At 36.9% G+C, this 23,459-nt stretch overlaps 1 protein-coding gene and 1 pseudogene across 1 annotated transcript in view; one reads left to right on the plus strand and one right to left on the minus strand.

Moving 5' to 3' along the window:
- The window catches only part of LOC145291250 (uncharacterized), a 1,874,965-nt gene that overhangs the window by 38,483 nt on the left and 1,813,023 nt on the right, over positions 1-23,459 (minus strand). The window lies entirely within an intron of this gene.
- LOC145291873 (5S ribosomal RNA) lies at positions 23,252-23,368 on the plus strand (annotated as a pseudogene).

The following is a 23,459-nucleotide window of genomic DNA, read 5'->3' on the forward strand; positions in this document are numbered from 1 at the left end:
ATGTAGATATTTTTCCCGTGTGGATATTTTGATATCCGTGTGGATATCAAGTAAAATGTGGATATTTTTGATATCCTTGTGGATATCAAGTAAACTGATATATGGTATAGATATTTATTTTTCCTTGGAAATATCAATCAAATTTGTACCAAAAACTTTTTTGATCTGTAAGGAAACGTTATTAGATCAGTTTAGTTTTCTTTGATCCTAATTATTGCCAGCCGATAAGAGTAACAGCAGGTGTTCGATGAAGTATTTACGGCCTATAATTTCCTGTGGACAAAAATACGGATATGACAAAACCGGGCGAGAGTTTCTCAGCGAGACCACACCATCACACGCACCGTTACTGACATCTCGATCCCACATGCTTGGTTGAGCAGAGATCCGGGTAGCTGCATTAACACATCATTCTTAGACATATATCAAGAAATAGACGAATAAGACAAAAGAAAAGCGAAAACCAACAACGCTAACGGAAGAACGGTGTCATAATGTCCATTTGGACACAATTATAAACAATATCATTTTATTTCTCAAATAGATAATTTGGGAAACAGTTCACAAACAGATAAAAATCCGATGCCCGCCCCCCCCCGCCCATGTACCAAATTTTTCAATTTTGACCTCTTTAGTAGCTCTTTTTTCTGACTGAAAACAAGTTTTAACACATTTTACGTGTCTCAATACCCTATATACTAAATTTCAAGTCTGTAGATCAAAAATTCGTTGAGTATATAGGTTGAGAGTTCTCCTCACACACATACACACACACATTCTCACTTTTACATATTAGTAGCCTGGCAAGGCCACGGGGGAGACAACTGAGAAAAAAAAAAAACCCAAAAAACAAAAACGCTCAAAACCAAAATTCATTCCAAAGCAGAAAAACTGAAGCTGGCTTACCAGGAAACTATATATACAAATGTAGGCAAATTTGAGCATATTTTATTGAGTTGAAAATATAGTTTTTTTTTTTTTTACGAATTGTCATAAAATATAAACCATCTTCAAAAAGCCTTCAAATTTTCATGTAGTTTCAATCCATAGAACCAAAGATATGAGCATTTCAATATTCAATTAAGCTACCAGTATATACATTATATATATATATATATATATATATATATATATATATATATATATATATATATATATATATATCCATAGATATGCCACTTTTTTTTGGCAATTTTATAAGTTCCAAATCTCAGCAACTATTCGTCAAAATTTAACAAATGAAGGCTCGTTGGAAAGGTAATGATTTGAATTGTGTAGTAGGCTATGTGACATTTGCCCTTAAGGTCGCACATTAAGAGGATCACCCATCATCCAGAGCTAATTTTTGGCACTTTTTGGCACTTTTTAAAAATAAGCAACCAATCATTAGATTTTTACAAAGTAAAAGTTTTGCCTTTGAATTACAAAATATCCGATATTTCTCCAAAACCTCTGACCTTGATGAGGGAGGGAGGATTAAAATTTGCTAATATGGTTTCAAATGATCTGAAATAACAGCAAGGGGAGATTTGACTCCAAACTTTTAAGATTATTCTCAATGCTTTTCTATAAGTTTGGTAAAATAAATATATGTTAAATATATCAATTGAAATATAAAATTGATTTAACATTTATTTATTTCACCAAATCTATGCACAATCATGAAGAATAATCTAAAAAAAGTTTGGAATCAAGTCTCCCCTTGCTGTTATTTCAAATCATTTGAAATAATATTAGCAAGTTTTAGTCTCCCCTCCATCAAGGCCAGAGGTTTTGGGGGAAATCAGCCCCTTTAAGAATTCGGTTCTTATTGTTGAGCACTTTATAATTGAAATGAAAGTCAGTCACTTAAGCTCGCATGCAAAGATCATGATGTTATAATCATTAGATCACTAAGGACCGACGTCTCAACATTTAAATATAAATGTTTAAATTTCAACGATATTTCTCGCGGTTAAGATTAGCCGAGATGATTTGTTCTTTGCTAATGGAGTAAGAGATGGCTTTGTGGTTGGGTTCGAATCTCCCGACCAACAGTAATTGTGTCACCCTGCACTGATGATTCCTGTAAGGATGAAACACTAGCGTTTGTAGGTATTTAAAATAGTAAATAATATATATATATATATATATACAAGGGGCGTGCAATAAGTAATGTCCCTGACCCACTTCCCATACTAGTAGAGCAACGAAACTTGGCACAGTTATTAGTCTTTCTCTACATAGGAACCACCCAGAGTTATGCATTTCTCCCATCGTTTGATGCAGCTCTAGAAACTGTTTTTGTGGAACACCCCAGGTTGGTCCTCCAACCAAAACGTGACTTCAGAAATCAAGGCTGTATCATCTGGGAAACGCTTTCTTTTCCAAAAATAACTTAACCGCTTAGAAGAGGTGAAAGTCAGAGAGTGCAAGGTCAGGAGAGGTGGGAGGATGGAGAGGATTTCATAACCACACGCCTGTGCTTCTGATCTGGTGACATGCGAGTTGTGGACCGGAGTGTTGTCCTGCAGGAGGAGGGTACCTTTGCTGATCTTGCCCCGCCTTTGATTTTGATAGTTCCCTTAATTTCCTCAAAAGTGAAGCATAATAGGCTCCTGTAATTGTGGTACCCTTTGCCAGGAAATCTGTCATCACTACTCCGTCCTGGTCCCAGAAGACTGTGAGCATGACCTCACCAGCGGAGGGCTGCACCCTTGCCTTCTTTGGAGGTGGTGAGTCCAAGTGCTTCCATTGCATTGACTGGGCTTTGGTCTCTGGATCATAGTGATGGACCCAGGTTTCATCCTGTGTAATCAGTCTTTAGAAAAACTTTGACTCATCTGCTCGGCACATCTCCAAATTCATCCTCGAGCACTCGACGTGTTCTCACTTTTGGAATGGTGTGAGCAACCTGGAAATCCATCGAGCAGACACCTTATGCATATGCAAATGGTCATGAATGATAGTTTCCACAGACCTTGTACTAATCTTGACATCTTGGACTATTTGGTGTATAGTAATGCACCGATCTTCCAAAATGGCAGCCTCAACTTGACGGACAGATGCCTCATCAATGGCAGAAGAGAGGTGAGCAGGTCTGGGAGCTGTTTCCACAGACTTCCGGCCATGTTTGAATTTTGATGCCAGCATTTTACAAGGTTATATGATGGGGCATTATCACGATAAGGTTCTTTCATTTCATCAAAAGTCTCCTGTGGTGTGCGTCTTTTCAAATACAAAAACCGGATCACTGCTCGACATTCAACAGGCTCCATTTCACACCTGACTCAGTTCAAACACGTGTAAAACAGAAACCACAATTATTTCAGAGCTGTAATTTGCCACATAACCCGTAGAGATATAAATCATTGCACATAATCAGTAAAGAAATGACTCTTTAATAATGCATGAATTAAAATATCATATTTAAGCGGCTTGCAAGTATGTGATTTTTGAAAAAGTAAAAATACACTTGGCCGCGTTAATGGGGGGGGGGCGTGCGTTACACGAATTGATCTTTCTATTTTGTCTCTAAACTTTTCCTCATAATGGATTGAAAATATTTATTAAATAAACTTATGAGATTTTCATCTATACTTTTCAACTGTGCTATTTTTTTATATTCATCCACTTGTAACATTTTACCTGTGCCATTTTAACCTAAATCCGTTATGATTTATACATTTTGGTTTTACAGCGAGTTTAAAAACAATAAATATTTATTATTCTATTATTAGTACGAGCAATGGAAAATTACATTTTAAACAAAGAAAAAAAACACACACACACATACACACAAACTAAAAGAATCGTTTGTGGAAATGGAAAATAGGCTCAAGTTTTTTCCGATTTAGATACCAATTCCGATACCAAAAACATTGATTAATCGTCCCAACACAAGTTATCATCATAAACATTTCTATGACACAATGTTTTAATGCATCTTTTTTAGTAGCGTTAGTGCTACTTTTTAACAAGGATCCGACTGACTGTGCGAAAGTCTCGCAAAGAAACAAAGAAAAAAAATCGAAGCGAGTTTTTTTTTTTTATATGAAAGAAAAGATATTTATTGCCGGTCGTTTCCACACCAAGCTGTTGACACATATTTTCAAAGCCAACAGAATATGATCGCATTCCCACTTTTCCCTATCTGCATCATAACAGTTTCTTAGTCTGCAGTTATAACCAGATGTTATGTGTGTTATTTATTCGATGGTTTATGGTTATCCGACATCTTGCTATTTTTCGACATATAGACGAGTCCTGCACCTTAGTTCTTTTCTGCGCACCGGCACGCACTTTCTCTCCTCTTTCTCTACCCCCCTCGATCCCAACGACTATACTTCCATTTATTACTGTGACGTCACGCTCGCCCCACGACTTGGTCATTTGTACATGTCCCAATGGTCTCCTTACATCTTTAAGTGAGGTGCCAAAAATATTTCTTTAAGGGGGTGCCAAAAATATTTCCTTAAGTGAGGTGCCAAAAATATTTCTGGAGATTTCTAGCCATAAACTACACTATGGTTACATTGTTGATGTCCCTGTTTATGGCAGTAAGACACAAGGTCGTTTTTTTTATTTGGAGAACGAAAACACATTATACATATTCCGGTAATATTGCACCCTCATAAAATACTTAAAAATACTACAAATATACTTTTTCGGGGGCGCTGAAATCGATATATCACGTTTAAAATTCAATGTAACAAATACTTTCTAAGCTGTATAGAAATTACAGTTTTTAAAATGGGGGATCATTTTTCTATATCAATTTAAACTGCAATGAGCACCCACTTTATGACCACTTTTTTGTTGGAGGGGCGGGGGGTCTGTTTCTTTTTTTTTTTTTACAGGAGGGTAAAAATTACAATCGTTAGCTCCCAATTATTTGCATTTTCTTATAATTATTATGTCGAAAAGGAAAAAATACTTAAAACTTATTTCCACAACATATTTCTTTTCTTTAAGTTACGTTTTTTTTTTTTTCAAATCATATAAAAAAAGTCGCTATCATTTGGAAGATATTCATTTCAATATATAAATATAGATAAATGTGACTACCGGAATTAAAAATATGGTTTTGTTTTCACATTCTGCGATTGTACCAATTCCACAGATGATGGGAATAAGTTTCGAAAAGGCATCACTAAATTGGAATAAGTTCGATCAAATGGTACACAAAAAAGTAGCGGCAGTTCTCCTTCTTCATTTAACATCATTTTTTTCTCTTTCTCAAGAATCCAAAATTTTCTGATAGTTCACAAGCTCACTCTTCAGTTCTTATGGGTCAGTGGATCCAATGTCCCCAAATTCCATTTGGAGCAATCTTGTCCAATCACATGCTTCCAAGTTTTCCTTGGCCAGCCAACCTTCCTGCGATTCAAGATTTGTTCTTAGCATAACCTTTATGCTGGACAAAGAAAATGCGCCCTGCAAATCCTCTGATCAGATTTATTATGTTTGGTCAGATTTCATCCTGCAGATCCATCAAATCACGGATCTCTCCTTGTTGAGATCAGACAGGATGAGAGTCAAGCATGCCACTCTTGATACAGCTGCTATCCAACTTACCCGAACGTAGCATATTTTGCAATGTTATCAGAATAAAAGCACCGATGCCTCTGTTCAGTCTAAAGAGACAATGGACACCCTTGTAAGAGTACCTGCACATGTAATTGTGAGGCAAGTATTGTGCAATCCTCAACCTCACCTCTCCTGAATCGGTGCTGCTTGGGTTCAGTGGCAAGTAGAGGCTGAAGACTGACTGCAGACAATGCTTGAGTTCAGTAGTAAAGAGAAGGAAGTGCTAGACGACTGGAAACAATGCCGAGTTAAGCGGAGAGCACATACAGCATCTGGAATTCCCAAATGGTCACCCATTTTAGTACTGACCAGGTTCAACTTTGCTTAACCTCGGTGATCTAACTGGAACTGTGGTGTCAACATAATTATGCCGTAACAGTACCAGTTAAATTTACTTCCTGTAAATGAGTTTTGATTTAGAAGAGTTTTAAAGAAAAAACAAAACAACTCATATAGTAATAAAATAGTAGCAAGAATGAGTCCCATATATTTATGCATAAATAATATCTGAAGAACATTGTCCAGGCAATTTGTAATAAACCAGAGTGCCTCTATTTCAGGAGCACTGACTTGACTCTCTCCACCTTCTGACCTTGTATTACATCTTCCTGTCATGGAAAAGAAGTAAATACCGTGATTCGTGACAGTTATGGCCCCAGAATCATGACGTGTACTTCTATATTATACTTTTTTAATGCAATTTTTGATAATTATACCACTATGTCTATCTTGATTACTACCGGCATGCAATGCTACAACACTGATGACAGCATGGTATCATATATTACTTTTTTTTAATTTTTAATTTTTTATTGAATCTTTTGAGATGAGGTTTCATAATTTGTGCATTCATGTTTTTTTTTTCTTTTTTGCGGACTGTTATCCTCATCTTTATAGTTGTTATTTCACCACGTTTCGGCAAATTCATCCTCTGGCCTTTTTCAGGTGGTTAACCGTGCCGGCATTGGATTGCTGAGTCTCTTAACTGCATCCCCAGTAATTACTGCCTTCCATAGTTGTTGTAGTTTCGTCTCGTTTTGACCAACCGCCCGAAGAAGGCAAGAGAATGAGTTTGCCGAAACGTGGTGAAACGACAACAATTATGAAGATGAGGATAATAGTTTGCAAAAAAAAAAAAAAAAAAAAAATTCACAAATTATGAAGTCTCATCTAGAAGGGTTTCCAATAAATAAATAAAAATATTAGTATATAATACAGTTCGGTACGAACCTGACATTTGAAGGACACGAAAAGAACACAAAATTGGATTTATAAGACCATAAAGTCCAATATTGATCGCCCTTTGGGGCTCGTGGCATCGTGGATAGAAGCGTTGCGTCTGTACAGTTTCAAGTGAGTATTGTCGGTTTCCCAAAGCAGGATTTGTTGGTCCAAACGTGGCGAGACAACAACAATATGGAAGGCAGTAATTACTAGGGATACAGTTACGAGATTCAGCATTCCTATCCCGTCGCGGTAAACCACTTGAAGAAGGCCAGAGGATGAGTTGGCCAAACGTAGTGAAACAGCAACAACAACTATGAAGATGAAGATGAGGATAACAGTCCGCAAAAATAAATAAATAAATAAATAAAATCAATGAATGATGAGAGCATTTTCAAAAGGAGATGAGAAAAATAAAAAAAGAAGGAGAATAACTTTGTCATGTCAAAAGTGTTTGATGTTAAAACGGCGGGAAAGTCATGAGTAAAAAGTAATCACGGATCCATTACTTTGTAGATTGTGTTCGTTTTCAATCTTCGCAGATAACAAACAAATTATCCGTTCGTCTGGAAATTCTTGTTACCCTTTATATCCGGCTGCCATCGTTCCGTATCAACTGATCTTGCAAAGTTTGCTATTTGTCTAGGAGCAAAGGGTAGTTTCTGTTTTTATATTACCCTTCACCTTTTTCTGCCCTCAATCTCTGAGATGAATTTTTTTATATTTGTTCTTGTTATGTATTAAACTGATCTATTCCTTTAAGGAATAATGGACTTGTCCAGTAACAATAGATAAATGGACTTGTCCAGTAACAATAGATAAATGGACTTGTCCAGTAACAATAGATAAATGGACTTGTCCAGTAACAATAAATGAATATAAGTATATTCAGACGTCGTGGCCAGCGATTTGAATCAGTTATGGCCCCTAAATAATGACGTGTACTTCTGTAGCATACTTTCGTTAAATACTCTTTTGGTGCTTATGCAGTTTAGCAAAGATATTAGAAAATAAAGATAGGATAAATCTCTATGATGCACGTCCTTTTTATGGAATGAAGTTCTCATGAAAAATCGCTTAATTTGATCAGGTAGTTTTTTTTTGTTGTTTACAATGGAAAATCAAATTTTAGTTAGATCCCTTACGATGCAGACATCTTAGCAATTTTAGCTACGAAGATGTGGGCACCAGCGGAGATAACTCCATCTAATTCTTGAAGTTTGTCAAAACGCACATGAAGTTGTACTAATTTCATTAATAAATTTTTAAACAATTTTTGAAAAAAAAAAAAAAAAAAAAGAAAAAAGAATACTTAAAATTATTCAAAACTGTAAAACGAATCTCGTCAAATTAGGCAAACTTTAAGAATTATATGGATTATCTCCCCTGGCGCCCCCCTCCTAGTAGATAAAAAGACCAAGATGTCTTTGTTGCGAGGGGGTCTGAATAAAATTTGATTTTCCTCTGTCAATAAAAGGAAAGAACTACTTGATCAAATCAAGCGATTTTTCTTTTATGAGAACTTAATTCTCTTCCTTTGAAGATTGTTAATAAGCTGCCAACATTGCCCTGCTTTTTATGAAACCAGCCGAAAGCTCTTTTTAGTATGCTCGTTGTTCCCTTAAGTGCAATTGACTGGATCTCTTTTGCACTTGGACCACCGGGAATATTAGTTAGATAGGACTTCAGGTCTTGTTCATAAGCCCTGTGGCATCTATAATAACTGGTATGATTGATATCTCTCTAAGATTCCAGTTTCTTTTCATATCATACATGAGACCTCGATATTTGGTTTGTTTCTCCCTTTTAGCTCTGTTCAGACCTCGATTATTGAAAATTTTATATCTACATCATTAATTGCTAAATGAAAGATAATGTTTTTAAATTGCAACAAAATGTACATTACATAAAATAAATCCAAGGTAATTTTTTGATTCAATTGAAATTAAATTTTTATACCTTACTTTGTGTAGAATATTGCTAGGGTGAGCCAGCTAACCCAATGAAGATGAATGGATGCGATAATTGACAGAGTGTAGTTCCTGGCAGAAGTCTAGAACAGTAAAAACCCCTGAATGCCAGAGCAGCTGGCATTTGTAGAGTGGCACCTGCCCCTCCTGGCATGTTTGACCAATCAGGCGCCTCAAAATAGAACAATCCACCATCCCTGACTAATTGTAGGCTGGTCCAATGGCAATTAGCATACCACTAATTGCTACTGAATAAATATGTTGAAATTAGTTAAATAGTCCATAATGGTGGAGAGGTAAGGTAAGCACATTCTTGATTCTTGATTCTACACTTTGTAAAATTTATAAAAGTGCACTTTGAAGATGAATAAATTTCAAATTGAATCTTGTACCTTTATTTTTAAAGCCTATAGTAAAAATATTTTGTTTAACAATTTTCATGCCTTGGATGAAATGCTTTTTTAACTTGTATCTTATCTTTTTAAGATTATATTTTAAAACTCTCCTTCTCTCTGTTTCAGTTTGTATTTCTCCTCATTTGGAATTTGTTAACGTTGGACTTGAACACATCCAAGTTGTAGTCCGGTGGGAAGTAGGCAGACGGAACAGAGTTCCACAGGCGTGCAGATATAGATACACACTAGAATAATACCCGTCCCAGGACTAGCAAAATTCATTTTCTGAAAACAACAGTTTCGCACCATTTTTATATCCCCTTATATCAACATATTCATTTAAACATCCGTTTAAAATTATTGTTACAAGTAGAAAAACATATACTGTGTAAATATTAATTTTTTTTCTTGTAGATATCAAGCCAAAGTTAAAACGCATATCATGTAGATATTTTTCCCGTGTGGATATTTTGATATCCGTGTGGATATCAAGTAAAATGTGGATATTTTTGATATCCTTGTGGATATCAAGTAAACTGATATATGGTATAGATATTTATTTTTCCTTGGAAATATCAATCAAATTTGTACCAAAAACTTTTTTGATCTGTAAGGAAACGTTATTAGATCAGTTTAGTTTTCTTTGATCCTAATTATTGCCAGCCGATAAGAGTAACAGCAGGTGTTCGATGAAGTATTTACGGCCTATAATTTCCTGTGGACAAAAATACGGATATGACAAAACCGGGCGAGAGTTTCTCAGCGAGACCACACCATCACACGCACCGTTACTGACATCTCGATCCCACATGCTTGGTTGAGCAGAGATCCGGGTAGCTGCATTAACACATCATTCTTAGACATATATCAAGAAATAGACGAATAAGACAAAAGAAAAGCGAAAACCAACAACGCTAACGGAAGAACGGTGTCATAATGTCCATTTGGACACAATTATAAACAATATCATTTTATTTCTCAAATAGATAATTTGGGAAACAGTTCACAAACAGATAAAAATCCGATGCCCGCCCCCCCCCGCCCATGTACCAAATTTTTCAATTTTGACCTCTTTAGTAGCTCTTTTTTCTGACTGAAAACAAGTTTTAACACATTTTACGTGTCTCAATACCCTATATACTAAATTTCAAGTCTGTAGATCAAAAATTCGTTGAGTATATAGGTTGAGAGTTCTCCTCACACACATACACACACACATTCTCACTTTTACATATTAGTAGCCTGGCAAGGCCACGGGGGAGACAACTGAGAAAAAAAAAAAACCCAAAAAACAAAAACGCTCAAAACCAAAATTCATTCCAAAGCAGAAAAACTGAAGCTGGCTTACCAGGAAACTATATATACAAATGTAGGCAAATTTGAGCATATTTTATTGAGTTGAAAATATAGTTTTTTTTTTTTTTACGAATTGTCATAAAATATAAACCATCTTCAAAAAGCCTTCAAATTTTCATGTAGTTTCAATCCATAGAACCAAAGATATGAGCATTTCAATATTCAATTAAGCTACCAGTATATACATTATATATATATATATATATATATATATATATATATATATATATATATATATATATATATATCCATAGATATGCCACTTTTTTTTGGCAATTTTATAAGTTCCAAATCTCAGCAACTATTCGTCAAAATTTAACAAATGAAGGCTCGTTGGAAAGGTAATGATTTGAATTGTGTAGTAGGCTATGTGACATTTGCCCTTAAGGTCGCACATTAAGAGGATCACCCATCATCCAGAGCTAATTTTTGGCACTTTTTGGCACTTTTTAAAAATAAGCAACCAATCATTAGATTTTTACAAAGTAAAAGTTTTGCCTTTGAATTACAAAATATCCGATATTTCTCCAAAACCTCTGACCTTGATGAGGGAGGGAGGATTAAAATTTGCTAATATGGTTTCAAATGATCTGAAATAACAGCAAGGGGAGATTTGACTCCAAACTTTTAAGATTATTCTCAATGCTTTTCTATAAGTTTGGTAAAATAAATATATGTTAAATATATCAATTGAAATATAAAATTGATTTAACATTTATTTATTTCACCAAATCTATGCACAATCATGAAGAATAATCTAAAAAAAGTTTGGAATCAAGTCTCCCCTTGCTGTTATTTCAAATCATTTGAAATAATATTAGCAAGTTTTAGTCTCCCCTCCATCAAGGCCAGAGGTTTTGGGGGAAATCAGCCCCTTTAAGAATTCGGTTCTTATTGTTGAGCACTTTATAATTGAAATGAAAGTCAGTCACTTAAGCTCGCATGCAAAGATCATGATGTTATAATCATTAGATCACTAAGGACCGACGTCTCAACATTTAAATATAAATGTTTAAATTTCAACGATATTTCTCGCGGTTAAGATTAGCCGAGATGATTTGTTCTTTGCTAATGGAGTAAGAGATGGCTTTGTGGTTGGGTTCGAATCTCCCGACCAACAGTAATTGTGTCACCCTGCACTGATGATTCCTGTAAGGATGAAACACTAGCGTTTGTAGGTATTTAAAATAGTAAATAATATATATATATATATATATACAAGGGGCGTGCAATAAGTAATGTCCCTGACCCACTTCCCATACTAGTAGAGCAACGAAACTTGGCACAGTTATTAGTCTTTCTCTACATAGGAACCACCCAGAGTTATGCATTTCTCCCATCGTTTGATGCAGCTCTAGAAACTGTTTTTGTGGAACACCCCAGGTTGGTCCTCCAACCAAAACGTGACTTCAGAAATCAAGGCTGTATCATCTGGGAAACGCTTTCTTTTCCAAAAATAACTTAACCGCTTAGAAGAGGTGAAAGTCAGAGAGTGCAAGGTCAGGAGAGGTGGGAGGATGGAGAGGATTTCATAACCACACGCCTGTGCTTCTGATCTGGTGACATGCGAGTTGTGGACCGGAGTGTTGTCCTGCAGGAGGAGGGTACCTTTGCTGATCTTGCCCCGCCTTTGATTTTGATAGTTCCCTTAATTTCCTCAAAAGTGAAGCATAATAGGCTCCTGTAATTGTGGTACCCTTTGCCAGGAAATCTGTCATCACTACTCCGTCCTGGTCCCAGAAGACTGTGAGCATGACCTCACCAGCGGAGGGCTGCACCCTTGCCTTCTTTGGAGGTGGTGAGTCCAAGTGCTTCCATTGCATTGACTGGGCTTTGGTCTCTGGATCATAGTGATGGACCCAGGTTTCATCCTGTGTAATCAGTCTTTAGAAAAACTTTGACTCATCTGCTCGGCACATCTCCAAATTCATCCTCGAGCACTCGACGTGTTCTCACTTTTGGAATGGTGTGAGCAACCTGGAAATCCATCGAGCAGACACCTTATGCATATGCAAATGGTCATGAATGATAGTTTCCACAGACCTTGTACTAATCTTGACATCTTGGACTATTTGGTGTATAGTAATGCACCGATCTTCCAAAATGGCAGCCTCAACTTGACGGACAGATGCCTCATCAATGGCAGAAGAGAGGTGAGCAGGTCTGGGAGCTGTTTCCACAGACTTCCGGCCATGTTTGAATTTTGATGCCAGCATTTTACAAGGTTATATGATGGGGCATTATCACGATAAGGTTCTTTCATTTCATCAAAAGTCTCCTGTGGTGTGCGTCTTTTCAAATACAAAAACCGGATCACTGCTCGACATTCAACAGGCTCCATTTCACACCTGACTCAGTTCAAACACGTGTAAAACAGAAACCACAATTATTTCAGAGCTGTAATTTGCCACATAACCCGTAGAGATATAAATCATTGCACATGCAAAATTTCAGCTAGATCAGACAACTGAAAATGGGTCAGGGGCATTACTTATTGCACGCCCCACGTATATAACGTTTTTTGTCTATAAATTCTATTTTAGATCCTTTCCAACTTCCGCATAACAGTCTATTTCTGGCGGGAACTGGCTGATGTAATCACCATATTTATCATAAGTCCGAGTATTTTCTCGTCCTTCTGGGTTCATCGTCAGGGATGAATTAATATAACTGGTTTTGAACAGTTTATAAAGTTTTTTTTTGTTTTTCTTCTATTCAGAAGTTGGAAAGGATCGAAAATAGAATAGACAAAAAAACGTCAATTTATTTAATGAAATATGCCATAGAGATAAAATGCTGTCTTAATACACACACACGCACACACACATATATAATTATATACTATAATAATTAAATACCTACAGACACTATGTTTCATCTTTTCGGGAATCTTCAGTGCAGATTCGAACCCGTCGACACAAGATATCTCTGGCTTGATTAGCAAGAACCATATCCATTCGGATACCGTTAACCACGTGAAATAACGTTGAAATTAAACATTTTATTTTTAAATGTGTCTTACGTCAGTCAGAGTGATCTAATCATTAAACGATATTTATGCATAAGAGCTAAATTGGCCGACTTAATTCAACTGAAAGCGCTCAACGATAAGAAACGAGTTTCTTAAAGGGGCTGACATAATTATTTACTATAATTATTAAATACCTACAGACACTAGTGTTTCATCCTTTCGGGAATCTTCAGTGCAGGGTTCTCACGATTAACACTTGTCGATAGATTCGAACCCGGCGACACTATTTATTTACACACCCGCCAATAAATCTTTGATGCTGATGATGATATACTGCTGTATTGATTAACGGATTAATGGGAAAACATAATGTGATTGATAATTCATGAGTATTGATATGATCCAGTAAACATTGATACATTTTCACAATTTAGTTGCCTTTCAAGTTAATAGTGTTTGCTTATGTCATCACAGCTTGTTGTTGACTCATAAAAAATTCATTATTTACATTTACGCATGCACCTTGATGCTCGACAACGAAGTCCGGTCTTCTCTACTAATGAGACCTGCTATGGTTTAATGGTTCAAACGCTGATCAGCAAACAAAACGGTTAAGAGCACTAACAGAGTACACAGATCGGGTTCCGTTAATAATTCCAACTCACTTTGAGATTATCTCCCCCTTGTTGACAAAAGTGCTGCCAGATGGAACACCGAGTAACAGTTTCTTGCAGCTGACTTGATCCAAGGCCACTCATTTGCATGCGGATATTTATTTGATAGTTATATCTACGGCTATGACAACAGCACATTCTTTTCGTTGTTTTGATTCTCGGGTATATATTCATTGATATCTTATGTTTTTGTGTAGAGTGATGTGGTCCTCGGTTGATGAATTGTGTCTAACTATGTCGGATATATACTCGAGAGTCAGAAGAGAGATGCTGCTTGAGTATGGAGAGAGATGCTGCTTGGGCCACTTTCTCTTGTCTTGACAGAGTACAAAAATTGATGTTGCAATTTTGGTGGGTGATGATCTCTTCTCATCCCTATAGCCTCGTTCACGCAGAAGAGATGTTGCTAGCCTCTTTCTATTGTATCACTATGTCCATGGTGGGTACTCGACTGAGCTTCATCGCCTGATACTCCCTGTAAAACATTTACAGCGATAACTTGTATGGCTACAGTAAAGAACTTTGTTTCCTCGGTACCAAAAAAAACAACAAAAAAAAGCAGAATCTCCAGAAACAAAGTTTCTTTTCTAAAATATCTAATCTAAAGAACAAGATACCACGGGTCGGCTTTCCAACCAACTACAACAGGGTAATCTTCAAGTCCAATGTAGACAAATAACTGTCGTGCTGCCTTCTTGGAAAATCAAGTCCTCTTAAGTAATTATTTGCCCATTTCATCCATTGTTTCCAATGAACTTGTGATGTTGACCATCATCCAACCAATAATACATTCACCCCTATCCTCGAGTGGCCCCTTGGCCTTGATAAACGATTATGTCAGTAAATAAATAAATGTTGCCCTGTAAATAAGTCCCTACTGCTGTAGTAAAGATAAAGCAAGAATCTGAAAATAAGGTATATATTGTAAAGAATTCATAGCAAGACCTTGTCTAGCTACAACTACAGCAAAGACGTTTCCTTCATCTTTGTACCGAAACACAAACAGGACTTCCGTGTACAAAGTTTCTTTCCAAGAACATCTAATCTATGGAACAAGATACCACAAGTCTTCTTCCTAACTAACTACTGTAGAGTCATCTTCAAGTCTAATGTAAACAAATAATTGTTGTGCTGTCATATTGAAAAATAAAGTAATCTGTTACCCATTCAGTCCATTGTTTCCAATCTTCTTGTAATGGCGACCATCATCCGAACAATAATACTTTTAACCTTTATCCTCAAGTGGGCCCCCAGGTCTTGATAAACGGTAATTCATTAATAAAATCTAAATATCTATAAAAGTGAGAATGCGTGTGTGTGTGTGTGTGTGTGTGTGAGGACACTTCTCAACCTATACACTCAACGAATTTTTTATCTACAGACTTGAAATTTGGTGTGTAAGGTATTCAGACATGTGGAAAACTACTTAATTGGTTTTAATCCGGTAAAAAAGGGCTGCTAAGGGGTCAAAATTGAAAAATTGGTACATGATGGGTGTCATCAGATGTTTATTTGTTTGTCAACTGTTTCACGAATGCTCATGCTTGAATGGTTCACATGACAGACTCCTTATGTTAAGAATAAGTAGGTTTGAAAACACTTTTTAAAGAATGTGCCGCTGCCATTACACACAGAAATCACTTTTTCCATAGCTACCAACGTAATAGATGTACTGAGACTAAAGCTGCCTTCAGGACTGCCATCAACCACTGTAAAAGAGTAATAAAAAATGCAAGAGAGCTATATATCATCAGTCCGTCAAATCCAAAGTAGCTGAGCAGCGGCTTGATTCCCACCAGTTTTGGCAAATAGCAAACAGGATCCTGAAGAGAAGTGTGCGTTCCATCCCAACCATCATCAATGGACCTGAGGTCATCTCATCAGCATCAGACAAGGCCAAACTATTCGCAAAGAACTTTGCAGCTAACGCTACTCTCTGCGACGAAGGGCATCTACTCCCCGTATTTCCTCCTACAACAGACAACACCTTATCCAACATACAAATAGCTGTGCACGAGGTTGCTAAACTAATCAAGAACCTTGATTCCAGTAAAGCAACTGGCTCAGACGGCATTCCAATTATAGTGTTGAAAAAGCTTTGACCAGAACTTGCCCCATACTTACAAAACTGTTTAAGTGTTGCCTTAAGGAGAAGTGCTTTCCAACACCCTGGAAAACCCTGTCAGTATGCCCTGTATTTAAGAACTCAGGTGATAAATCATCCCCCTCTCAGTACAGACCAATAAGTCTCTTGTGTGTCATGAGTAAGTTACTGGAATCCATATTAAATAAAAGTAGTCAACCACCTTAGTGACATGCAATATGATTTCTGTTCTGCTAGATCTACAGCTGATGTGCTAACAGTTATATCTCTTGGGATTAGGGAATCTCTCAACAAAGGCTTCCTTTCTAGGGCAATTGCTCTTGACATATCAAAGGCCTTCGATAAGGTTTTGCATAAGGGTCTACTTCACAAGATTTCCAGCTACAGTATAACTGGAAATGTTTTCTCAATAATTAAATCATTTCTCTCTAATAGGTTCATAAGAGTAGTAGTTGATGGACAGAAATCAGAGGCCCACAGTATTAATGCTGGAGTCCCCCAGGGGTCCATCCCAGGCCCAACTCTCTTCCTGATCTACATCAATGATCTCCCAAAACACATACTTAAATCATTCGTTGACATCTATGCTGATGACACGACCATCTACGGCAACACATCAAAGGCCATAAATGACAAAGCGCTCTCTGATTTGCTCTTCTCTGATCTTAAGCGCATCGTTTAGTGGGGGAAGAGATGGCTGGTTACTTTTAAGGCATCTTAAACCACACTCCTAACTTTACATCATCGACGCTCTGTTCCTCATCTAGCATCAATTGAAATGGATGGCTGTCGTCTTGGGGAGGCTTCATGTTTTGACAAGCTCCTGGGTTTGACCTTTACTCCTGATCTGAAATGGAACACGTATATAAAGTCTGTTGCCCGGGCTGCTGGAAAAATGGTAGGATCGTTCTACCGCTCCAGAAGATATCTCACTACTGATGCAATTCTCTATCTCTATAAAAGCCAAGTACGTCCAAGGATGGAGTACTGCTGCCACATTTGGGCTGAAGCTTCAAAAAACAGCCTATCCTGCCTTGACAATATACAAAATAGACTTCGTGGCTTAGTGGGGGATGCTCTCTTCTCTTCCCTACAACCTCTCTCCCACGGAAGAGACGTTGCGAGCCTGTCTTTGTTTTATCGTTATTTCCATGGCAAGTGCTCGTCCGAGCTCCAATCTCTGGTCCCCTCCCTCGCCAATCCTTCAAGATAAACACCAGTCTAGCTAAAACCACTCTCAGTAACTTCCCCCACTCTTTATCTGTGCCTAAATCAAAACGTAGATTCCATAAACATAGCTTTTTTCTGAGAAGTGCACGCCTGTGGAATTCTCTTCCGTTTGCCTGTTTCCTACCTCAATACAATTTGGACGTCTTTAAGTCCAACATAAACAAATTCCTGATTAATCGCCCCCTTAAGTAAGACGCTTTATCAAATCACCAATACCAACTATTACTACGATATTATCCCATTGATTATTGTACACAAAATAACCCTTATTCCCGAGTGGCTTACGCGCCTTGATAAGTGGTGATCCCCATGTAAAAAAAAAAAACAAGATTGTGTCAAGATGGCCTAATGATTGTTGTTGTTGACTCACTGTGTTTAGGTTATGGTTTTGATATCAGCTCGGGTATTTTTTTTTTACTTACAAGAGGTGAACTGTTTAGAAAAAAACAATACTTGCATGCACCCAGTTTCTTTCCGTTTTTTGTTTTTACTTCATCTATAATATACATCTCACCTGTCTGTTTAAATGCATGCATTTATTATGTATGTACGTATGTTTGCATGTCTGCCTAAAAAGTTCAACAGAGGCGACGGATTTTCACAAGATCCGTATCGTTTTGAAGCTCGACACTTTGAACAACAAATATTGAAAAATTGGATGAAAACATTAATTTTTTTTACCCTCAACTGGGCACTTTCTACAGGGAGGGGTCACTTTTTTCGCCGATATTTTCGAAAGTCATCCCCCCTTTTCGATTAACTAGCCTTAATTTAAACCTTTGCGACTTACAGTTTAGTGATGGATGCAAGGGCAAAGACGTCATTTTTTTTCACGTTCTTTTCCTCCTTTGCGGTACAGGTTCGAACCTGCCTGCCTACTACCACTTTTGTTCTTTTTGTGCTCAACACACACCTCCAAACACCCATCTAGGCAACGCCGAGTATCCAGGCTAATGTTTTTTTAAAGGAATTTAACATTACGTTTAATATCGGGCAACGCCGGTACATCTGCTAGTATATAAATAAAATGTTGTTATGTAAGTATGGCGCTCGTTCTGATGAGAATGCAAACATGCCGTAAAGATGAAGCAAGAATTTGTGAAAATAAGGTCATTTCTTTTCATTACGTTGCATGACCCTTCAGAAATGTTATCTTCCCTTGAAGGGTCGAGAATAAGAAATCAATAGTAAAAATTCAATCACAGATGAAATTAACTCGTTAAGCAACGAGAGCGGGAGAGGTAACCTGATCTTAAATGGAAGAACCAAAGCCAATCAATCAGACCAATAATACATTGAGATTCGATTTCCTGATCAGAAGCACAAGTCATGTGATTACTTTAGATTTGGAGAGAGAGAGAGAGAGAGAGAAAGAGAGAGAGAGAGAGAAAGAGAGAGAGAGAGTAACCCGGACAGCGAGACAGGCAGACTTGTGTGTTAGGGAATATACCGTATAATTTAAAAAAGGACACTTTGCTAAAAGAGAGAGAAGAAATGGGAAAGACAGGCAGACAGACAGGGTTGTGTCTTAGCGAATGTACCAACTGTTTTTCTATAATTTAAAAAGGACATTCTACTAAAAGAGATAGAGAAAGAGAAAAAATAGTGAGAGTGGTGCATAGAATTCTTAGCAGTAAAACATTGTATTAAATAATTGAACGAGTAAATCCACTAGTATATAACGAAGTATTAATTTATACTAAATACTATTTCTTTTTTTATTCTTTTACTGTTACTTTTGATATCTTGTTTTCGTTTGGTTGTTATACGTTATGTTGCCTCTCATGGTCATGTGTCACATAGCTATTATTGTTAAATATCGGCTCATGTATAATATAGTTGAAAATAGGAAATGTAAGTTCAGCCGGGATATACTTGCTTATCTGGAGATTAATTTTGACTCAGCAGAGGGAATTGTTAGAGACAGATGTGACATCATATGGCTTAAAGGGAGAGTGAGTGAGAGAATCAGCATTTGCTTGTAAGCAACAAAAATGTTAACATATGGATTTAAAAATGTGCAGATATGATTAAACATTGACTATCAATCTCTTTGTCTCTCCCTTCATCGTATTAGCCAGTGATTTGGAATGAAGATCAAGGTGAATATACCTGAGCTGTCTTCAACAGTTTATCCTGACTTCGTCCTTCTAATAGTATAATAATGTTGACACACTGGTTCTTGTTAGTTCATCTAAATTAAGTGATGTAGAACCTGGCCAGTACCACATGGTGAATCATTTTGGAATGGTTGGTGCTGTATATTATCTTCCCTGACTGGTTTATGTGTATGCAGCTGGAGGGCGCTTGTACATTTAATATCCCCTGTAAACTTCCAACTTCTGAGGAAGCTAGCATAAGCTCATTGGCTGATGCCTGCTGACGTGGCTTTAAAAAGAAAGGCCTGAAGGTGTCAGAATACGGTTATTGCAATATCGTTACACATAACTGATAGCTTTGACGGAGACGATCTTGTATGGGTGGAGGTAGATTAGGGATGCTATCTAAGCAGATATGATACAAAATCCAAAATTGGCAATGAGGGTAATGCATTACTGAAGATCTTTCTTGAGGTATTCATAAAAATGTATTTCACGATCAATAAAAAATAATTATATATTATGGATAGATTTTACAGGGCTTCACTCGCTCAATTGCTGTTGGAATAGCTCCCACTGCTAAAAAAAAAATAAATAAATAAAATAAAAAAAGAGCCACTTGTTACAATGCTCCATCTGCACCTTTAAATAAACTGTTGAAAAATCAAAATACATTTCTAACATTACTTTCAATTTTCGTTAGCTTTACAATTTCTTGATAAAAAATAGATATTTTTGTATGGTGTCCGGAAAAGCATCTAGCCTAGAAAAAAAAATTGCCTCAAGTAAGGAAATGACTATCAAAGAAAATTAGTGAACTTGGTCAGAGATAGGTTAATTAGGAAGTCGATTTTTAAAAGCCGTTCAACACATGCCAGTATGTAAGATGGATGCTGAACCGATGATGATGATGAAGATGATGGACTTTGTGTTTCTTTCTTTTGGTATTGCTTTTCTCTCTACATAGGAATAACAGCAAACAAATGATACCCCTCCCACCATCTTCGAAATTTTCCAAGTTAGGACCTCCTTATCGGAGGCAGTTCCATGTCATACTCAGAACAGATGCTATTGTAATCACAATCGTAACCTCCAGCTAATACACACACTTTGGTTCAGTGGAATTGGCCGTACTGACAACTACAGAAGAATATCACATTTTCCTAATAAGAGAGCCTCACCACCGTATGTAGCTTAATGCTATAGCAAGGAGCTTAACGCTTTGATACTGGAACTCGGAGACAACATTTCTGAAACAAATATCCCAAATAGAGAAATTAGAATAACATTTTTTTTTCTGAAATTTAAACCATAAATAAAAGAATACCCGCCCCAGTACAGGTAAAATTATTTCTCCGAAGAAATCATTCGTAGACATCTATGCTGATGACACTACCATCTATGGTAGCACATCTAAGACAGTAAACGACCAAGTTCTCTCTGATTCTCTCTCCTCTGATCTTGAGCAAGTGGTACAATGGCGAAAGAGGTGGCTTGTTACTTTTAATGCATCTAAAACCAAGCTTTTATCTTTACATCATCAGTGCTCTGATCCCCATCTGGCATCAATTGAAATGAATGGCTCTCATCTTGAGGAGGCCTCATGTTTTGACAAGCTTCTGGGCTTGACCTTTACCTCTGATCTTAAATGGAACACATACATTAAATCCGTTGCCAAGGCCGCTGGAAAAATGGTGGGACCCTTCTATCGATCCAGAAGATATCTCACTGTTGATGCAATTCTCTATCTATATAAGAGCCAGGTACGTCCAAGGATGGAGTACTGTTGCCACATCTGGGCAGGAGCTGCTAGAAAGGACTTATCCTGCTTTGATAGAGTTCAAAATAAACTTCGTAGACTTGTAAGGGATGTCCTTTTCTCTTCCTTGCAACCTCTTTCTCACAAAAGAGATGTTGCGAGTTTGTCTCTGCTTTATTGTTATCTTCATGGCAGGTGTTCGGCTGAGCTCCATTCTATGGTCCCCCCTCGCCAAACTTTCACAAGAAACACCCGTCTAGCAGAAAACACTATCACTAGTTTCCCCCACTCTTTATCTGTGCCTAAACCTAAGCGTAGATTCCATGAGTAAAGCTCCTTTCATAGAACTGCACGCCTATGGAATTGTCTTCCGTTTTCCTGCTTTCCAGCTGACTACAATACGGCTGTCTTCAAGTCTAACGTAAACAAGTTTTTGATGAGCTGTTCCATATAAGTTAACAAATTTACCGAATCTCCATTACTAACGGTTACTACATTGTCCAATTTCTACTGTACACTCTTTAACCCTTATCCTTGAGTGGCCTCCTGGCCTTGATAAGTGGTGATGCCTATGTAAAAAAAAAATACAATAAAAACCCAGTTTTATATAACTTTTATGTCTCTTTACGAAGATTAAAATCAGAATATAATAATACTGAATCTTTTGTTTGGAATCCCTATTCAAATTTTAATCAAATAAAAAAAAAAGATCACTTAGTTTTAAAAAGAAAATGTAAGGATTCTTTTTTTGTAATTGTGTCATGTTAAAACACGTATTCAGTTGAATAAAATCCTTTAAATTAATGTGAGATTCGGACTCAAATATGGCAAGTGTAAAAATAGGTTTCATTTTTAGTATTTTACATCGTAAAATCTACTGACTCAGTTATATGTACTTTGCCTATTCCTTTTTTTTCAACCAATCACATGTTTCTATTTTCTGATAGACAAACACCAAAAACTCCCATAACTTTTTAAAAGTTTACAGATTTGAACTATTCTACATTGTTTTTGAATTGAAAGCCATGTAGAATTTTAGAAGAGTTTTCAGTGGGTAGCTAATCTGCATAAGTCTGTAGATGAAAAAGAGTTTTCGGTGGGTAACTAACCTGCGAAAGTCTTGAACTTTAAAAGTTTGCAGACAAAGAGCAAAGATCATTCTCATGTGGACACAAAAAATTATGTACAGAAATTTTAAAACGTCCTATATTTTTTGTGGTGATTCCGGTTTCTGATTGGTTGCAAGTAGAACATGGTTCCATTTGATTGGTCAGTCCCTATCGCTAATGTCTATAAATAGAACCTTCCAATTTTCTTTAATCATACCCTTCTCATTATATAAAAAAAAAATAATGCCGCAACAATTGTTCATTGTAACTAATTCATGGAAAAGATTCCAGCTATGAAGACGAGAACTACATAGTGGTCAAAGATGCTGCTGCTGCTGCAGATGATAAAAGTACTTGGTAAAATTTAGTTGTAAGCTGCACTCTTCTAGAGGTTCAACTTTCAATCCTCAGCGTGGGCGACACTCCAAAATATCTGTGGATTACTTAAGCCTTCTACATAGTCATGGCTAAGCTAACGAAACGAGAGCATACTACCTCAGTGGATTAAATAAAGGGGTTCGTTTGAAATTCTGTGCAGATTCATAAGTTTAACAGAAAGATTCCAGAGTTGAACACGGTACACCTGAAGAAGGTCGGAAGGTTACATTGACCAAAACCTTATAAAAATAACACTCAAGATTAGTTTGTACAATCCAAATAATATGAATAATAAGAAACATGGAACCATTATTTCTTAGAATCTGATTGGCTAACTAAAATGTAAATTTGAGTTGCGTAATATTTCACTTGCAAATTTCAGCGCCAGTCAAATTATTATTTTAAAAATGGTCGTCATACGGCACAATCCTGTTGACACACCGGTTCTCGCCAGATCACCGAAGTTAAGCAACGTTGAGCCTGGCCAGTACCAGATGGGTGACCATTTGGGAAGGCTAGGTGCTGTATGTACCTTCTGGGAAGGTTGGGCGTAGGGCCAGCACCCTCATCCTGTAAAAAGAACTCCTTGCTACAAAAACATCTACAAAAGTTGTAGATGGCC

The sequence above is a fragment of the Euprymna scolopes genome, chromosome 12 (assembly GCF_053919585.1).
Source record: "Euprymna scolopes isolate OS-2025 chromosome 12, ASM5391958v1, whole genome shotgun sequence".
Lineage (NCBI taxonomy): Eukaryota > Metazoa > Mollusca > Cephalopoda > Sepiida > Sepiolidae > Euprymna > Euprymna scolopes.